The sequence below is a fragment of the Triturus cristatus genome, chromosome 3_2 (assembly GCF_964204655.1).
Source record: "Triturus cristatus chromosome 3_2, aTriCri1.1, whole genome shotgun sequence".
Taxonomy (NCBI): Eukaryota; Metazoa; Chordata; class Amphibia; order Caudata; family Salamandridae; genus Triturus; species Triturus cristatus.
In genome coordinates, this window is record NC_140584.1 from 934,674,135 (window position 1) to 934,692,752 (window position 18,618).

Here is an 18,618-nt window from a genome sequence, read left to right on the forward strand (position 1 = left end):
AAAGTGGAAGAACTCAGGTGTGCCTAGCGGATCACGAGTGGCAGCTGCATTCACAGGTGGCACAGAGCATCTTCCAGCAGTGGGGAGAACCCTATCTCGATCTTTTTGTCACCCCTGAGAGTGCACAGTATCCAGACATTTGCACATTGGAGTTCCCAAGCCAATTCTTCCCCTGAAATGCTTTACACCGGGATTGGAGCCTGTACGCCTTCCCTCCTCTACATCTCCTGCCTAAAGTTCTGCTGATTAGGAATGACTGTGCCAAAGTCATTACAATGACTTCAGATTGGGCAAGGAGAATGTGGAACCCTGAAACTTTGATCATGAGCATATGTCTTCCAATCTGGCTTCCTCTTTGGCAGTACCGCCTGTCGAAATAGCAGGGCGGGGTTCTGCACCTGAGCCAACACAACTTATACCTCCAAGCTTAGAGATTGAGCAACAGCAGTTCAAGACGTTTGATCTCACTCCCAAAGTTGCAGATGTCATTTTGGTAGCCAGGCGTCCCTGTACAAAAAAAAGCTACACAGGACGCTAGGAGAAGTTTCTTACTTTGTTTTCTTCCCAAAATGGGCGCTGGCACTAATATGGTAATTCATTTATTTTAGTCCACAATATCCACCTTCCTTCCATTTCTAGACCTACATCGCACGAATTATATGATGGAAATAATTCCTGTGTTAATTACAATGTCCTGTTTTTAGGTCTCGCCTATCAGACTGTGCAAGCTGTCTGTTTGCAAAAAACCTATTGGAAATTTCAAATGGGCTTAAAGCCCACCTGTTGCTTATGATTGTTTGGCTTTGTTGTTGCTCTCATTACCTTGCTTTTTATTTGTTGCCTTGTGTGGGCTTGCATTGTCTTCTGTGCTTGTCCCTCCGCTGGAGCATAGCCACTTTATTTGTGTCCTTCCAATGCTTAATTTTCAAGAACTACATTTTTTTGGGATAAGCACTCCATGAGATTGCATGTGTTTTTCCAGCTGTCTCCCTTGTTTACTTCTCTTCCCCACCTCCACTGCGCTCTGTTACTCCCTCTCATGCATGCTTCTCTTTGGCCCACTTGTGTGTTCCACATGCCCTTGTATGCTTCACCATTGCTGTGTTGTTAGTTACTCATATGTGTTCTTCCCTGTTTCCCCTCCTACCCTCCCCTTTCTTCCCTCTTTCACCCTCTCGCTCCCCCTTCTTACCCCTGCCACCCTCCCGCTCCTCCGTGCTTCACCCTCCTGCTCCCCCTTGCTTCCGCCCTTCCACTCCCCCTTGCTTCCCCCCTCCCGCTTTCCCCACTCCCGCTCCACCTTGCTTCCCCCTTCCGCTCCCCCTCCCGCCCTGTCCTTGCTTTGCCCTCCCGTCCTGTCCTTGCTTTGCCCTCCCGTCCTGCCCTTGATTCCCCCTTCTGCCCCGCCATTGCTTCCCCCTTCTGCCTGCCCTTGTTTACCCCTCCTGCTTGCTTCCCTCTCCCACCCTCCCGCTCCCCCTTACTTCCCCCCTCTCTCTCCCCCTTGCTTCCCCCTCCCGCCCTTGCGCTCCCCCTTGCTTCCCCCTCCCACTCTCCCTTGCTTCCACCCCCCTGCTCCCCCTTGCTTCCTCCTCCCACTCCCCCTTTCTTTCCCCTCCCACTGCCCTTTGCTCCCACCTCCTGACCCACCCTTGCTTCTTTCTCCCACCCCTCCCTTGTTCCCCCTCCCACTCCCCCTTGCTTCCCCCTCCCACTCCCATTGCTTCCCCCTCCCACACTCCCGCTCCCCATTGCTTCCCCCACCCTCCCGCTTCCCCCACCCACCCTCCCGCCCTGCCCTTGCTTCGCCCTCCTGCCCTGCCATTGCTTCCTCCTCCTGCCTGCCCTTGTTTACCTCTCCTGTCTGCCCTGGTTTCCCCCTCCCACTTTCTTTCCTCTCCCACTCCCCCTTACTTCACCCCTCTCGCTCCCCCTTGCTTCCCCCTCCCACTCTCCCTTGCTTCCGCCCTCCTGCTCCCCCTTGCTTCCCTCTCCAGCCCTCCTACTCCCCCTTGCTTCCCCCTCCCACTCTCCTTTGCTCCCACCTCCCGCCCTGCCCTTGCTTCTTTCTCCTACCCCTCCCTTGTTCCCCCTCACGCTCTCCCTTGCTTCTCCTTCCCACCTTCCCCCTCGCTTCTCCGTGCTTCACCCTCCCGCTCCCTCTTGCTTCACCCTCCCGCTCCCCCTTGCTTCCCCATCCAACCCTCCCGCTCCCCCTTGCTTCCCCATCCACCCTCCCGCTCCCCCTTGCTTCCCCATCACCCTCCCATTCCCCCTTGCTTCACCCTCCCGCTCCCCCTTGCTTCATCCTCCCGCTCCCCATTGCTTTACCCTCCCACCATCAAACCTCCCCGTTGCTTTCCACTCCCACCCTCCCGCTCCCCATTGCTTCCCCCTCCCACCCTCCCGCTCCCCATTGCTTTCCCCTCCCACCCTCCCGCTCCCCATTACTTTCCCCTCCCGCTCCCCGTAGCTTTCTCCTCCCACCGTCCCACTCCCCGTTGCTTTCCCCTCCCACCCTCCCGCTCCCCGTTGCTTTCCCCTCCCACCCTCCCGCTCCCCGTTGCTTTCCCCTCCCACCCTCCCGCTCCCCGTTGCTTCACTCTCCCGCTCCCCGTTGCTTTCCCCTCCCACCCTCCCGCACCCCGTTGCTTTCCCCTCCCACACCCCGTTGCTTTCCCCTCCCGCACCCCGTTGCTTTCCCCTCCCACCCTCCCGCTCCCCGTTGCTTTCCCCTCCCACCCTCCCGCTCCCCGTTGCTTCACTCTCCCGCTCCCCGTTGCTTTCCCCTCCCACCCTCCCGCACCCCGTTGCTTTCCCCTCCCACCCTCCCGCACCCCGTTGCTTTCCCCTCCCACCCTCCCGCACCCCGTTGCTTTCCCCTCCCACCCTCCCGCACCCCGTTGCTTTCCCCTCCCACCCTCCCGCACCCCGTTGCTTTCCCCTTCCACCCTCCCGCACCCCGTTGCTTTCCCCTCCCACCCTCCCGCACCCCGTTGCTTTCCCCTCCCACCCTCCCGCTCCCCGTTGTTTTCCCCTCCCACCCTCCCGCTCCCCGTTGCTTTCCACTCCCACCCTCCCGCTCCCCGTTGCTTTCCATTCCCACCCTCCCGCTCCCCGTTGCTTTCCCCTCCCGCTCCCCGTTGCTTTCCCCTCCCGCTCCCTGTTGCTTTCCCCTCCCACCCTCCCGCTCCCTGTTGCTTTCCCCTCCCACCCTCCCGCTCCCCATTGCTTTCCCCTCCCACCCTCCCGCTCCCCGTTGCTTTCCCCTCCCACCCTTCCGCTCCCCGTTGCTTTCCCCTCCCTCCCTCTGCTCCCCGTTGCTTTCCCCTCCCACCCTCCCGCTCCCTGTTGCTTTTCCCTCCTACCCTCCCGCTCCCTGTTGCTTTCCCCTCCCACCCTCCCGCTCCCTGTTGCTTTCCCCTCCCACCCTCCCGCTCCCTGTTGCTTTCCCCTCCCACCCTCCCGCTCCCTGTTGCTTTCCCCTCCCACCCTCCCGCTCCCTGTTGCTTTCCCCTCCCACCCTCCCGCTCCCTGTTGCTTTCCCCTCCCACCCTCCCGCTCCCTGTTGCTTTCCCCTCACACCCCGCTCCCTGTTGCTTTCCCCTCCCACCCCCGCTCCCCATTGCTTCCCCCTCCCATCCCCCTCCCTGTTGCTTCCCCTCCCACCCTCCCGCTCGCCGTTGCTTTCCTCTCCCACCCTCCCGCTCCCCGTTGCTTTCCCCTCCCACCCTCCCCCCGTTGCTTTCCCCTCCCACCCTCCCCCCGTTGCTTTCCCCTCCCACCCTCCCGCTCCCCGTTACTTTTCCCTCACATCCTCCCACTCCCCGTTGCTTTCCCATCCCACCCTCCCACTCCCCATTGCTTTCCCATTCCACCCTCCCACTCCCCATTGCTTTCCCCTTCCACACTCCTTGGCCCACTTGTGTGTTACACATACCCTTGTATGCTTCACCCTCGCTGTGTTTTTCTTGCTCATGTGTGTTCTTCCCTGCTTCCCCTCCTCCCCTCACCCTTTCTTCCTTCTACCACCCTCTCTCTCCCCCTTTCTTATACCTGCCGCCCTCCTGCTCCCCCTTGCTTCCCCCTCCCGCTCCACCTTGCTGCCCCTCCCGTTCCCCCTTGCTTCAGCCTTCCCGCTCCCCCTTGCTTCAGCCCTCCTGCTCCCCCTTACTTCCCCATCTAGCTCCCCCTTGCTTTCTCCCTTCTGCTCCCCCTTGCTTCCCCCTCCCGCTCCCCCTTGCTTCCCCCTCCCGCTCCCTCTTGCTTCCCCTTCCCACTCCCCCTTGCTTCCCCCTCCAGCCCTCCCACTCCCCCTTGCTTCCCCATCCCGCCCTCCCGCTTCCCTTTGCTTCCGCCACCCGCCCTCCTGCTCCCCTTTGCTTCCACCTCTGGCCCACCCTTGCTTCCTTCTCCTGCCCCTCCCTTGTTTCCCCCTTGCTTCCCCCTCCCATCTTCCCTCTCACTATTGCTTCCCCCTCCCACTCCCCATTGCTTTCCCCTCCCACTCCCCATTGCTTTCCCCTCCCGCTCCCCATTGCTTTCCCCTCGCACCCTCCCGCTCCCCATTCCTTCCCCCTCCCACCCTCCCGCTCCCCATTCCTTCCCCCTCCCACCCTCCCGCTCCCCATTCCTTCCCCCTCCCACCCTCCCGCTCCCCATTCCTTCCCCCTCCCAACCTCCCGCTCCCCATTCCTTCTCCCTCCCACTCCCCCTTGCTTCCGCCTCCAGCCCTCCCACTCCCCCTTGCTTCCCCCTCTCGCCCTCCCGCTTCCCTTTGCTTCCACCTCCCGCTCCCCTTTGCTTCCACCTCCTGCCCCACCCTTGCGTCCTTCTACTGCCCCTCTCTTGTTTCCCCCTTCCCCTCCCCCTTGCTTCCCCCTCCCGCTCCCCATTGCTTTCCCCTCCCAACCTCCTGCTCCCTGTTGCTTTCTCCTCCCACCCTCCCGCTCCCTGTTGCTTTCCCCTCCCGCTCCCTGTTGCTTTCCCCTCCCACCCTCCCGCTCCCTGGTGTGTTCCCCTCCCACCCCATTGCTTTCCCCTCCTACCCTTCCGCTCCCTGTTGCTTCCCCTCCCACCCTCCCGCTCCCTGTTGCTTCCCCTCCCACCCTCCCGCTCCCTGTTGCTTTCCCTCCCACCCTCCCGCTCCCTGTTGCTTTCTCTCCCACCCTCCCGCTCCCTGTTGCTTTCCCCTCCCACCCTCCCGCTCCCTGTTGCTTTCCCCTCCCACCCTCCCGCTCCCTGTTGCTTTCCCCTCCCACCCTCCCGCTCCCTGTTGCTTTCCCCTCCCACCCTCCCACTCCCTGTTGCTTTCCCCTCCCACCCTCCCACTCCCTGTTGCTTTCCCCTCCCACCCTCCCGCTCCCTGTTGCTTTCCCTTCCCACCCTCCCACTTCCTGTTGCTTTCCCCTCCCACCCCCTGTTGCTTTCCCCTCCCACCCTCCCGCTCCCTGTTGCTTTCCCCTCCCACCCTCCCGCTCCCTGTTGCTTTCCCCTCCCACCCTCCCGTACCCTGTTGCTTTCCCCTCCCACCCTCCCGCACCCTGTTGCTTTCCCCTCCCACCCCATTGCTTTCCCCTCCAACCCTCCCGCACCCCGTTGCTTTCAGCTCCCGTTGCTTTCCCCTCCCACCCTCAGTTGCTTCATCCTCACACACTCCTCCCACTCCCCGTTGCTTCACCCTCACTCTCCCCTTTGCTTACAAACTCCTGCTCCCTGTTGATTCCCCTGCCACCTTTCCTCTCCCCATTCGCCGGTGTCAGGCTCAGACCACTAGGCTTGTACAATTTTTGACATGTCTCAAGACCCTTTTTTTCCTCCATTCCTTCTCCCTCCCACTCCCCCTTGTCCTTGTGGAGAATGTCACTTTGTCTTCAGAGAAGCCACCATGATCACAAAAAACAGTGCTGAGGGTACTATGGAATCACCAAACATTTTGCTCCTTGAACCACACCCAGGAGGTGTGACTAGCTCAATCACTCTGTGCAAAGGAATCCTTTGTCTTCCCATTCAAAAACTAGCACATCAAAAAACGACCACAATTCAAACTCCTCACCCATGCTTTCATGGTACTACATAACAGTGACCGAGCATACCTCAAGAATTGCATCTATTTGCACAAATCTCCAAAACATCTCTGCTCGTCTGGACACCTACTAGCACAAATCCTACGCATACGGAAAACCAGATCCAGCTGTGAGCCCTCTCCTACAATTAAACTGTGGAACTGTCTCCTGTTACACATAAGAGCCTCCTCCTCACTTATTGAATTCCGCAAAAATTTGAAGACCTGGCTTTTTGTGCGACTAGACTCACACCTGCTCAGCACCAGGATACCCTTCTGGATGAGAGTGTGCTCTACAATTCTGCATAACAACAAAGGGCCTGCACCACTGAACCCAGAACTGGAGGTTGGCTCGATTCCACATTCCAACAGCAACTTGGATCCTCTATGACCAGACACAAGCTGAGATCAACTGATTTGAGTGATGAAGACTGGGAAGAAGAGAGAGGTTTGGTTTCCAAAGTGTCCTCGGCTGCTTTATAATATTTTCCTGCACTTTGACCACGGGATTTAGCTGAAACAAGCTGGCTGGTTCGATGCAGTTATCTATTACCTGTTCTTCCTAGTAATGTTTCCTCAAAGATTGCTGTACCCTTACTTTGCATACATAGCAGGTGACGGACAATGTAGTGATGGTAGTACACAGAGTTTAGGTGTGAATCAGATTCCACAGGACACTGAAGTTATGTAAAGCATGAAAGAAGGGCGCACGAATCATTCAACAAAAGATGTTAACTGAAAAGGGAAAGAAGGGCGTTTGTATGACACATAGATGCATGCATGCACACTACCAGCACACACAACTAAAGTAGAAGCAGTTTACACCTAGCACAAGGTGACAGGGAAAACACAATCTGACAATGGGAAAAAGACATTGGTAAAAAACAATAGATTGTGCCTATGCGAGAGCTATTGGCTTTGTCAATGTTGTTTTTTTGTTGTTGTACATCAGCACAATGGCTGTGCAGCATAGTTCTATGAGGTGGTCAATGCAAGCCGCGTGATAGTATTTAAAAAACAAAAAAACTTTAACCATGCTTCACCGTAACCGCACTTCTGTAAACTACATTCATAAAGCCAACTAGCTCTCGTGCATGTGGGGCACAAGGCAAGCAGACCAGTATGCAATGACACAGGGGAAGGGGGAAGATGCAACAACAGGGTTATGCTATGTTAGAGACATTTGTAAAGAGCAACTGTTACCCAAGAGTGTCCTGAAGATAGCTACAATCCTCTGAGTGAAGCTTAATTATGAAACCGGGTTATAAATCAAAAAGCCATGTTTTTAAGACCTTCCTGAATACCAGTAAATCAGTAATACTCCTAAGATGGAAAGGGAGATCATTACATGCCTTTGCCACACAAGCAACAAAACTTCTGCCTCCCCACCTGGCTTTTTTGTGGGTGGTACTATCGCCAGTTTTGCTACAAGAGAGCCGAGTGGTCTTTTGGGCACATACCACTGAAATTGCCGATTCAAGTGGTCAGGTCCTGTGCCTTGTAGGGCTTTATATACCATACAGAGGGATTTAAACTGCACCCGTTTCTTAACGGGTAGCCAATGAAGTCTTCTGATTTCACTGGAGACTGATGCAAATTTAGATGTGCCGGTAAGCAGTCTAGCGGCCGCGTTCTGAAAAATTTGAAGTTTATGCAGAAAACGATCCTGAATGTATAGGTATAGACTATTAGAATAGTCTAGCCTTGACATAGTTAGTGCTTGAATCACCATTAACTGACTGCCCTTTGGCAAAAAAGGCAGTATTTTCTTACATGTTCTAAGAACGTAGGACGTGATCGGGGCAACAGCATTAACTTGGTTGCCAAAATTGAGTCTATCTATTAAAACTCCCAAGTTTTATACTTTCCTGGTGGGTGTCGGGAGAAGACCCAAAGTATCCGGCCACCAGCTTGGGGTCCAAAAGTTGGGATCATTCCCAAACAAGATAACCTCCGTTTTACTTGAGTTGAGTTTTAGAAAGTTTTGAGACATCCACCTCCCCACCGCATCCATACAATCATGGAACCGTTTTCCTATTCCATTTTCCTGCCCAGGTGGCAGCAATAACATGATTTGTAAGCAAAGATGCAGGAGGGAGCAAACAATGATGAGGGAGGGGGGACGGGCAAACAGACAACAGTGACGACATGGGAAGAAGAAAAAAAATATCTCAGTGCCAGCACAAGCATCGGAAGGGCACTAATTAAAAAGAGGCAATTAGTGCTTAGGGCCTGATTATGAGTTTGGTGGTCCGTGGACCTTCAACTCACGGTGGTGGAGAGGCGGTGGTCCAACCGCCGTATTACAACTTTGGCGGTTGGACCGTCACAACCGCTGGGGATCTGCGATGCCTCGGCGGTGGCGCTGCAGTCTGTGGCAGCAATATTCTCATGGTGCCGCTGGAGCACCAGCAAGCATATTACGACTTTACAGACCTCTTCACTTTTAATGGCGGTGAGCCCGTTGTGAAAAGCGTGGCGGTCAGGAAAGTAAGGGGGACCTACATGGCCCCATGATGCCCTTGTGTATGGGGGCACATGATATGCCCTCTGTGTGCATGCACCCCTGTTCCAGCAGTCCATGCTGTGCAGGAACGGGCTTTGGTGCTCAATCGGCGCTGCAGTCGTAAGGCTCACATATGACCCTTAGAACAGGACCACCAAATCACTGCCCGCCAGACCACGAGGAAACTCGTAATTGGGCGGGCGGCAGTCGACTTTGGTGGCGTGGCGGCCCGCTCCCACACCGCCAAAGTCATAATTAGGCCCATAGTCTTTGACCCAAAGAAGGGAGCAACAAATAAAGAGAAATTCAAACTGGCAAACGCTGACCAATCAGGAGCAAGCATATAAGCAGTGAAAATGAAGCCAATGAATGGTAAGCAATGGGTGGGCACCAAGCCCCCTTTCAATGAACAAACTGCCCCGCAAGCGACAGTGCAGGCGAGATCTAAAATTGATATGTATGATTGAAACTACTGAAAGGCTAGGGGTAGAGAAGAGAAGGCTAAGAGAAAGGAGAAAATGAAGGCTTGTGATGGGGGTGACAAAAGGCTGTAACAATATTTAAGTTGCAAAAGTATATTCATAAATAAAACTAGATTATTGTTCACAAATAAATGCAAACAAAAAAAGCATTGCAAAAACAATAGGTCTCGCTTTTAGGACCGATTGCCAATGCCTTTTAGCTGTACTGTACAGCATTGGCAAGATGCTCCACACCATGGTGAAAAATTTAAAAAAAGTCATGATGACGTGAATGGATCATTTTTGTATGCATGTTCTAATACACATGCATGTCTACAAAATGATGCATTGACATTTTTTATGTGGCCATAGAAGAAATCACTTCCAGCACCAACGATGTTAGTATTGTCTTGATAAAGTTAGTAGCTCTGCTTTCTTGTTCCATGGTGGTTGAATAAAGAATTTCTGACTTCTGTTTGCATCTGGAGCTATTTTCATAAAATGATGTATGTATTGGTACTGGTAGATTACCAATCTACCTGCAAAGCACCTGCAGATAAACCTCCAGGCGCTGATAAACCTGCAAATTAATACCATCTTTTGTGCAGGCGAAAGATAGTATCCGTGAGAAAGACTTTTTACTATAAGTAAGTAACTTGTTCTTTCATTTCATTAATGGGTAATGTGCTGCTCACTGCTCATCAATTTACTTACTGTAAAAATACTATGTTTATTAGTGTTGTTTGATTAATGATATAATTACAAATTATTTGAAGGATTAAAAATCAAAAGAATATACAAAAGAAGAAGAAGAAAGGAAAACTAATAAGGATAACAACAGCAGAGAAACCAGAAAGGTACAGCATAAAAACAAATACTATTTAGTAGTCACCTGGTAAATAGCAGCACTTAATTAAGATTCTACTTTATTTTAGTGTCATATTAATTTCCCAACTCAATTTTCCGTTTAATTTACGCACTGCAGAATTAGTGGTTCTTTTCTACTGTCAAGCCCATGATTGAAATGAGTGCCCGCTGAATGCGCATTCAAACTGTATTTTATTCTGCTTAAATTGTAGCAGATGATCAGACACAGTATGTAACCGCGAGTGTGTAATTCATGCAAACCTTTTGGATGGTTAACGCTATGAGTGAAATCATTTTGACAATAGTAATGGACAAGCACCATGGGTAAGCTGGAACATCATTGACTAGGATTAGCCCTCCAGGATGATATGTGCCATCTCTGAGGTGCCCTCTTCTCCATGGTGGAAGATATCTCAATAACTTCAAATAACTTTGGAAATAAGGAGGGAACGAATGCTGAGTCTTGGTGTCAACTCTATCCAAAGGATTCACAATTTCCATTTTTTAAACTATTTAGATACTTTGTTACTGCAACAGGAGTGCTGCCCGTTGTTACCAATGACCCCCTTGTCACGCACCACCGATTATAGTGTAGCTTTGCTAGAGAGACTGCGTACTAGTCAACTATCTTAAAACCCTTAGAATGAAATTACCTAGGTTAAGCTTTGTTAAAACGTCCACAGACTAGACTTGGCAACCAGCACTAAAATAGTGATCAGCAGTCTCCGTACTCACTGGGTTAAAACATACTCAAATGAGCATGCTACACTCTAACACTGGTTATCAGATATCTGCTGCACTGAAAATTTCTAGCTGTTGTAATGTGCTGCAACTCTCAACAGCAGCCTTTGGGGATCTCTGAACCGCTGTCGCCATAATAATACTGAACCCCTACCCACCATCCTGGAGGATGAGTATCCTTAAAGCCCTTCAGTGGTGGTTACCAACACACACGCAGGATACTTCCAGATTGGCAAAGTCAGCAGAGGGTCCCGAAGACACTTTACCATAATCTCTATCCATAATTTTGCAAACTGTATATTATCCTAATACTTGGGTGATTTCTGTTATTGCCCTTCTCATTGTGCATGTAAGGAAGTACCAGAATGAGAAAGTCAGCTCCCTGTGGTGCACCATCATTTCAAATTTCGGTAGATTGTGCTTTCTCACTCCTTAGGATCAGTTAGAATCCAGACTTCTTTGGTCACTTCAGTGCTGTTAAAATGAGAGAGGTCAATCTGGGGCTTCCCCAGTGCTTTCAGTAACATTACTCTGCTCCTGCCTGGCAGCCATTAAAATGGAGCAGTAGTGTCAAAATGACATTTAAATACTAATATTTTGTGAACTCAATCGTCTGTTTTTGCTTTTGTGGATTCAGGCCCCCTGAGACTTAGTTTACATGTCCAACTCCTCTTCTGAGAACCGTGAGAAATAAGATACTACTGTAACCTGTAATCTCTTTAACTCAACGTTGACAATACCTATAGAAATGTTGGATTTTTTAAACTAAACTCATTTGATCCACTTTCTCTATCCTAATCTACTCTATTAGCTGGCAAGCTCAGTTACACTTGTTTCTCGTGAATCAGACAATTTTACTATGCGCCCTACCTGTTTATACTGTTCAAACTCTAATGGCAGTAAGAGCATTTTTTGGTGGCTACCAAGCTTCCTAGAAGTGTACACCCTACAGGCAGATGTCAAGGTCCTTCCTAATGTTTCTGTGTTTCCCAGCAGAAACATACATACTGCTTAATTATTTTCAGTGAGTGTATGTCCACAGAAGATGAGGATTTTGATCATGCAAAGGTATCCCACCCACTCCATCATTACCAAAGATGTTGACATCTTAAAAATAAAGTAACTAGAGCTTGAATCACAGAAAAATCATATTTAATCCTTTGTTTTCTAATGTGTATACACACACATATATATATATATATATATATATATATTGAACCACATTAGGTATGATAGTGTAGGTCGTACAAGTTATCATCCTAGAACCTATACACTAGATTGATTCCACGTAGGTCTCTGTTTTCCTTCCCATTTCTTGTCTTTGCTGTTTTAAAACAAATGGGAAATTGAGAGGCCATGTGTGGAATGTGTAGGGCAAGAAATCTTCCAGAAGAGCAGTTTGGTGTTTAACTATTTGTTTCAGTGTAGTTAACTATAATAAATTAATGATTATTTTTTATTTATTAATATTTATTCAATTGAGATTTTATAGTTCTATTTGTGGGAAGTGATTTATTATTAATTAGTAATTGGTTGTTAATATGAATTAGTTAATTGCTAATTGAATTTGCAGATGGTATTCCAGGAAGAACATGGAATAGTATCTATTCTGTTTTCATGGATGGTTATGCACACACAATCTCTCTGTCAATGTAAATGTTCTTGAAATGCTTTTAATAGAGAAAACTGTGTTTAAATATTTTGGGGCCTATTTACAGATTCTATTCTGTAGGACTACAGTGGTAATACTCACATGCTACAAAATGTTATTCACATACCAATCTGCGTAGGTCTCCACCTCCGATTCTTGTATTTTATGTGCGTAGATCTCTGCCCCGACTGCGAAGATCCCCGCACACATAAGTATATCATTTGGTGGAAAATGTGGGAGGGACAGGTGAAGAGACTGAAGTGGTGAATGCTTACTACTAAAGGGGAGGAGTTACGAAAGGATTGCACCCAGCCACAAAAGAGTAAGCCCATTGCTATTTAAAAACTGCACTTCCATAGTTACTACAGCCAAAAAGGACCCCAAACTGTGGAAAATGCTCAGAGCTGGAGTAAGTCCAGTACCACACATGGCCATTAACAGGTACTGCAACAATCTCCAATGAAAAAGAATGGAGGCAGCACCTTAAAATAAAACCCCTAGGAACTCATGTTAAATTAAATAACATATTTAAATTAATAATTAAAATATAAATACATTAAATGTAATAATTAAAAAACTATCTGTCAGCTAAAAAATTGTTATTTTAAAGTATTTTAAAAACATTTTTTAAATTAAAAATAATAAAAGTATGATTCTTTTTTTTAAAAAAAGTAATGAGATTACTTTTAATTAATTCTATGATCCCTTTTAATAATTTGTACTACATTAATGATAAAAATATATATATTTTACTTTAGGTGGGAATTAGTTTGAATTTAATCTTTGGAAAAGGAATTGTTTTAATTTAATATATTCAAAATATTTTTTTATTTAAAATTATAAATTATTGCTGTAATATGTTTTAATATTGTAGTACATTTAAAATAAATATATAGAATGAACATTACTATTTTAAATGCAAATATCTTTTCTAAGCTTTAATACATTTTCCCCTAATATTTTCCATAGGAAGATCTCAGCCCGAGTGGTGGAGAGCTCTGCATATGTGTGAAAAGTTACAAGTGGTAACTTTACACTTGTGAACTAGGCACCATACCCTGAACCCAAGGGGTGGGGACATGTAAGACTAGAATTTTGATTAGCTTAACACACTTAAATGGTAAATAGCTTAAAGCAATAGAATTACTCAAAAGTGTATGAGTAAATTTACACATGTACATTTACTCATGTGTAAATTTACCTTTGTGAATAGGTCCTTATTTGTCTTTTTTATAGCCAACCTTAGACATTAAAGCATTTTAATAGCTTTACTGTGCTATTTTCTTCGCTTTTCCAATACCTATTTTAAATATAAAAATGAACACAGACTAAATGAATAAGCATCTTGACCTACAGCAAGGAAATGGAAATTGCTGCTTTACGAAAGCAGGCCCTCCTGAAACTGATAATGGGATGAAGATCGCTGATTATGAAACTCTGCCTTTAAGCTTTAAAGCCTTTTCACTTTTAAAAATCAATTTGCCTCTGAAAGGAAGGTTATTTGGTGATAAAAAGACTTTTAAGTAAAGTCTTTTCTCTGAACCCTGTATTGTGGGACTGACTAGAGTGTGTACAGGAGGCCACATGCCTGGCACTTTCTGGTCTCTGCAAAGCCACACTAAATAAAACTACGTAACTCATAATAGTAGTTTAGAAGACTCAGCGATGTAGGGACTGTTTATAGGGGCTTTCTGTTGGTACCTTCACTTTTAATTTAGAGTCTATTGATTTTCAGCTGATTAGATGTCCAACAAAGAAATAACAATGGTATTGAGGTTGGCTGCGCACTAATGATTGATTGTATTAAGGTTGAAATTATGTTGCGTGCCTTGTAGGTTTCACTCTCTGAACCAAGGAGTGTTAATTACAAAACCATACATGCATCCCCTAATCGTAGTGGATGTCCCACTGGGCGCTGCGTAGGATCACTAATGCGGTTCCCATCAATTCATTCAATTTCTCCAATCATTTTGTCAAACGATTGTTCAATTGAAAATAAAGTTATTTTTATTTCAATTCTTGAATTAATCCATTATTCTGTTGTATTCTTTCAATCATATATCTGCCAATAATATAATGACATGTTTTGAAAAGTATTCCCAATGCATTTTGTGCACTCATATGCACTTCTTCAGGGGAAATCTAAATAAAACACAAATTTCACTATATGAGGTTCCACATCCTAATATGCATATACATAATGCTAAATAAACAGTTCGAATTAAATGTTGTCATTTACTAGCAATATTACCAATTTAAACCATGATATATTTGTCTTGCCATGTTATTTACAAAAATCAACAAGGAAGGTAACTTAAATGGCATTATGAACGGTGTTTTAAAACCTAGAGGTTACGTGATATAACCGCTGCTAAAACGACTGTGTGAAAGGTTGGAACAAAACGAGAATGAATGCTACGTTGTAAATCAAAGATAATGATATAACTGCGAAACGAAACTCTACGGCGATGGTTACATCGCTGTAAATTAAAGAAGTGTGCCCGGTTTATCTCCCTAGGACTGGGGAAATTATAAATCGAAGACAAGGTATAGCGGAATCTTACCTTTCAGTGGTTTCTAATAAATGTAATCCATGTTTCCGCGAATATTGGCGTTCAGCTGATCGTGTTAGACGCCATTAATATCGAGTGTGCGTCAGAGTTATAGGAAGCGGACTAACTGTGTTGCAAATAGAAACCCTGTGTTAGCAGTCTAAATCAGCGCCATGTTATAATATGTGATGTATCATGTCCTCAAATAAAACAATGTGAATAAAGAAAGGAGTGTTCCCTAATCCAAAGAAAGGGTATATTTAATATACTGGCCTGTGAATGTGTGATCCTTAAACTGTCTAAGGTTTCAAGTGGAAATTAAAGGTCCGCCAAAGGTTGGCCAAAAAGACAGCAATTATCCAGGAGGGGTAAAAGACACAGATCAAACAACGATGCAACCAAAAATACCTACACAAATGGGCAAACGCAACGGGGGGAAGAAACCTTAAATACTAATCAATTGGTCATTAATATTTCATCATGCAAGTTGAATACAATGGAAATCCAAACTTTACAAAAAGATACCTCTTTTGTACCAACACATTACACCAATAAATTGGAATTAGATGTTAGCCTTTTCAAACTCATGCGGAATTTAAGATTACGCCATTTCTTTGAGAATATAATACAACATCAAGAAAATGAAGAAGATAACCAACTTAAAATCTAAGGATGAAAAGCACTTACCAAGCTCCTGTGAGCCATAAGACACTTGATTCATTTGAATACCTAATTAAAAATGACATCATGAAATTGAACTTCAAGAAACGATCCAAACTACAAAACCTGTCCACTAAAGAACACAACTTACTGAAAAGACTCGCAGACAATCCCAATATTATTTGCCAACTGACAGATAAAGGAGGAGCTTTGGTGATAATGGATACAAGTTTTTACATATCTCAAGTGAATGAACATGTTAAAGATAAAGAGACATATATCCCATTAGGATACAATCCAACAGAAAAATTCCAAGATCAATTACAACTCCTCCTCACCAAAGCCAATGAAGAAGGCATAATAACTGAGAAAACAAAAAAATACCTTACACAATCACATCCAAGATCACCTACCATCTATATGCTTCCAAAAATTCATAATGATCTTAAACATCCGGCACTCAGACCAATTGTTACTACGAGAGGGAGCATTCATGAACCCATTGGAATTTTTTGGGATGTCCACTTGCAAAAATTTGTAATAAAGACTAACACTTATGTGAAGGACACTACCGATTTTCTAAACAAACTTGAACTAATTCAACTGCCTGACAACGAAGAAGTATGGATGTGTACCATCGACATAAAATCTCTTTATGCATCCATTCCTCACAATCTAGGGATTGAATCAATTGAAGAGATTTTACTATCATCACAATTGAATCTTGATTTTCAAGTGTTTCTCATGGAACTGTTAACTTTCACATTATACCAGAGTTATTTCAGATGGGAAAATGAGTATTACTTACAACTAACAGGCACTTCGATGGGCAACTGTGCCGCTCCTGTCTATGCCAATATCTTTGAGTGTTTTTGAGAACAGACATATGTTAAGTTTGGACACCTGGAAAAAACATGCATTACTGTTTCTACGGTACATAGATGACATTTTTGTACTATGGCAAGGCACATATCCGGAATTAACATTGGCTCTCGAACCTCTCAACACAATCAACAAACACATACAGTTCACTTATCAGATCGATAATACCACCATATCTTATCTTGATATATTATTGACAAGAACAAGGAATAAAATTGAAACCACCTTTTTCAAGAAATCTACGGATCGTAATAATCTTCTGCATTATAAAAGTTTTCATCAGCTTCCATTAAAGAATCATTTACCACTTTCATAACTCTATAGAGTCAAAAGAATAGTATCCGACCACCGAAATATGGTGAGTCGTTTTCAGGAACGAGGATACCCAGAAAAAATATTGCAACAAGCAGTCACGAAATGCTCGCTCAAACCCCGCAGAGAATTATTACTACCATCTAATAAGATTGAACAATCAAGAATGGTGATTATTTCAACATACTCTACTATGAGCCACCAATATAAACGCATCATTCGTACACATTGGCCATTATTGGTGGGTGAACCAGATTTCAAAGGCATTTTCAATAAAGACCCAATGTTTGCCTATACAAGAAGTAAAAATATTCAAGAAATTCTCAAACCAACTGTCAAATCAGATCTGATAACACACAAAGAGACTATTCCTTGCCATAACTGCAGTAATTGTAATAACATAATCAAAGGTAACTCTATCATGCACCCAGCAAGAGGAACACCGATAAAACTGAACGTTACAGCTTCATGTGATACTTCAAATGTTATCTATCTCTTGAAATGTCCTTGCGGCTTAGTATATTTTGGGAAAACTAATAGAAAAATAAAACCCCGTATTTTTTAACACAAAAGTAATATCAGAACAAAGAGCATCAAATCATCAGTAGCAATTCATTTCAATGAAAGACAACACAACATCGCAAAATTGAAATTTACGATTCTGGAAATTGTGGAAAAAAACAGAAGGGAGAGACAACAACAAAGTCCTCTAACAGAGGGAAAACCACTGGATTTATAGACTAGATGCTATGAAACCGAAGGGACTCAATGATCGCTTGGAATTAGCTTGCTACTTGTGATCAATTTATCTTGTTTACGTTCTTGCCATTTTTCAGACTGAAAATCATGTGCACCACTGATTATGTTCTAGAGTTTCTTATATTTCCTGTTATGATGTTTTTTTAACTTCTTTCTCAGACACATTAATCCCATGTAAACAATAACTTCATTGTTCCCATAGATCTTTTCATCACAACGCCATCAGATTAGAGACATTTCATTAGAATCCTCAGAAAGTTTGATGAATTCTTCATATAAAAATATCTATTATACTTCATCTGTTGAGATTAATGAACTCTTTTTCCTCTATTCACTGCTCCGTGAATAAGAGTCATGATATATAACACATCACTATATCGCGCTAACCAGGACCTTTATATTTGGGAATCTAGTTTATATTTTTGACACACGCCAGATATTCAGGATGTTTATGTAGAAGCATAGGTATCACTGTAAGAAATATAAACATTTGTTACATAGTTTATTCAACTGCCTTTAGGGTAGATTAAAGTAGTACGGACCTTTAATTTCCACTTGAAACCTTAGACAGTTTAAGGATCACACATTCACACGCCATTATATTAAATATACCCTTTCTTTGGATTAGGGAACACTCCTTTCTTTATTCACATTGTTTTATTTGAGGACATGATAAATCACATATTATAACATGGCGCTGATTTAGACTGCTAACACAGGGTTTCTATTTGCAACACAGTTAGTCAGCTTTCTATACCTCTGACGCACACTTGATATTAATGGCGTCTAACACGATAGGCTGAACGCAGATATTCGTGGAAACATGGATTACATTTGTTAGAAACCACTGAAAGGTAAGATTCCGCTATACCTTGTCTTCAATTTATAATTTCCCCAGTCCTAGGGAGATAAACCGGGCACACTTCCTTAATTTACAGCGATGTAACCATCGCCGTAGTGTTTCGTTTCGCAGTTATATCATTATCTTTGATTTACAACGTAGCATTCATTCTCGTTTTGTTCCAACCTTTCACACAGTCGTTTTAGCAGCGGTTATATCACGTAACCTCTAGGTTTTAGAACACCGTTCATAATACCATTTAGGTTACCTTCCTTGTTGATTTTTGTAAATAACATGGCAAGACAAATATATCATGATTTAA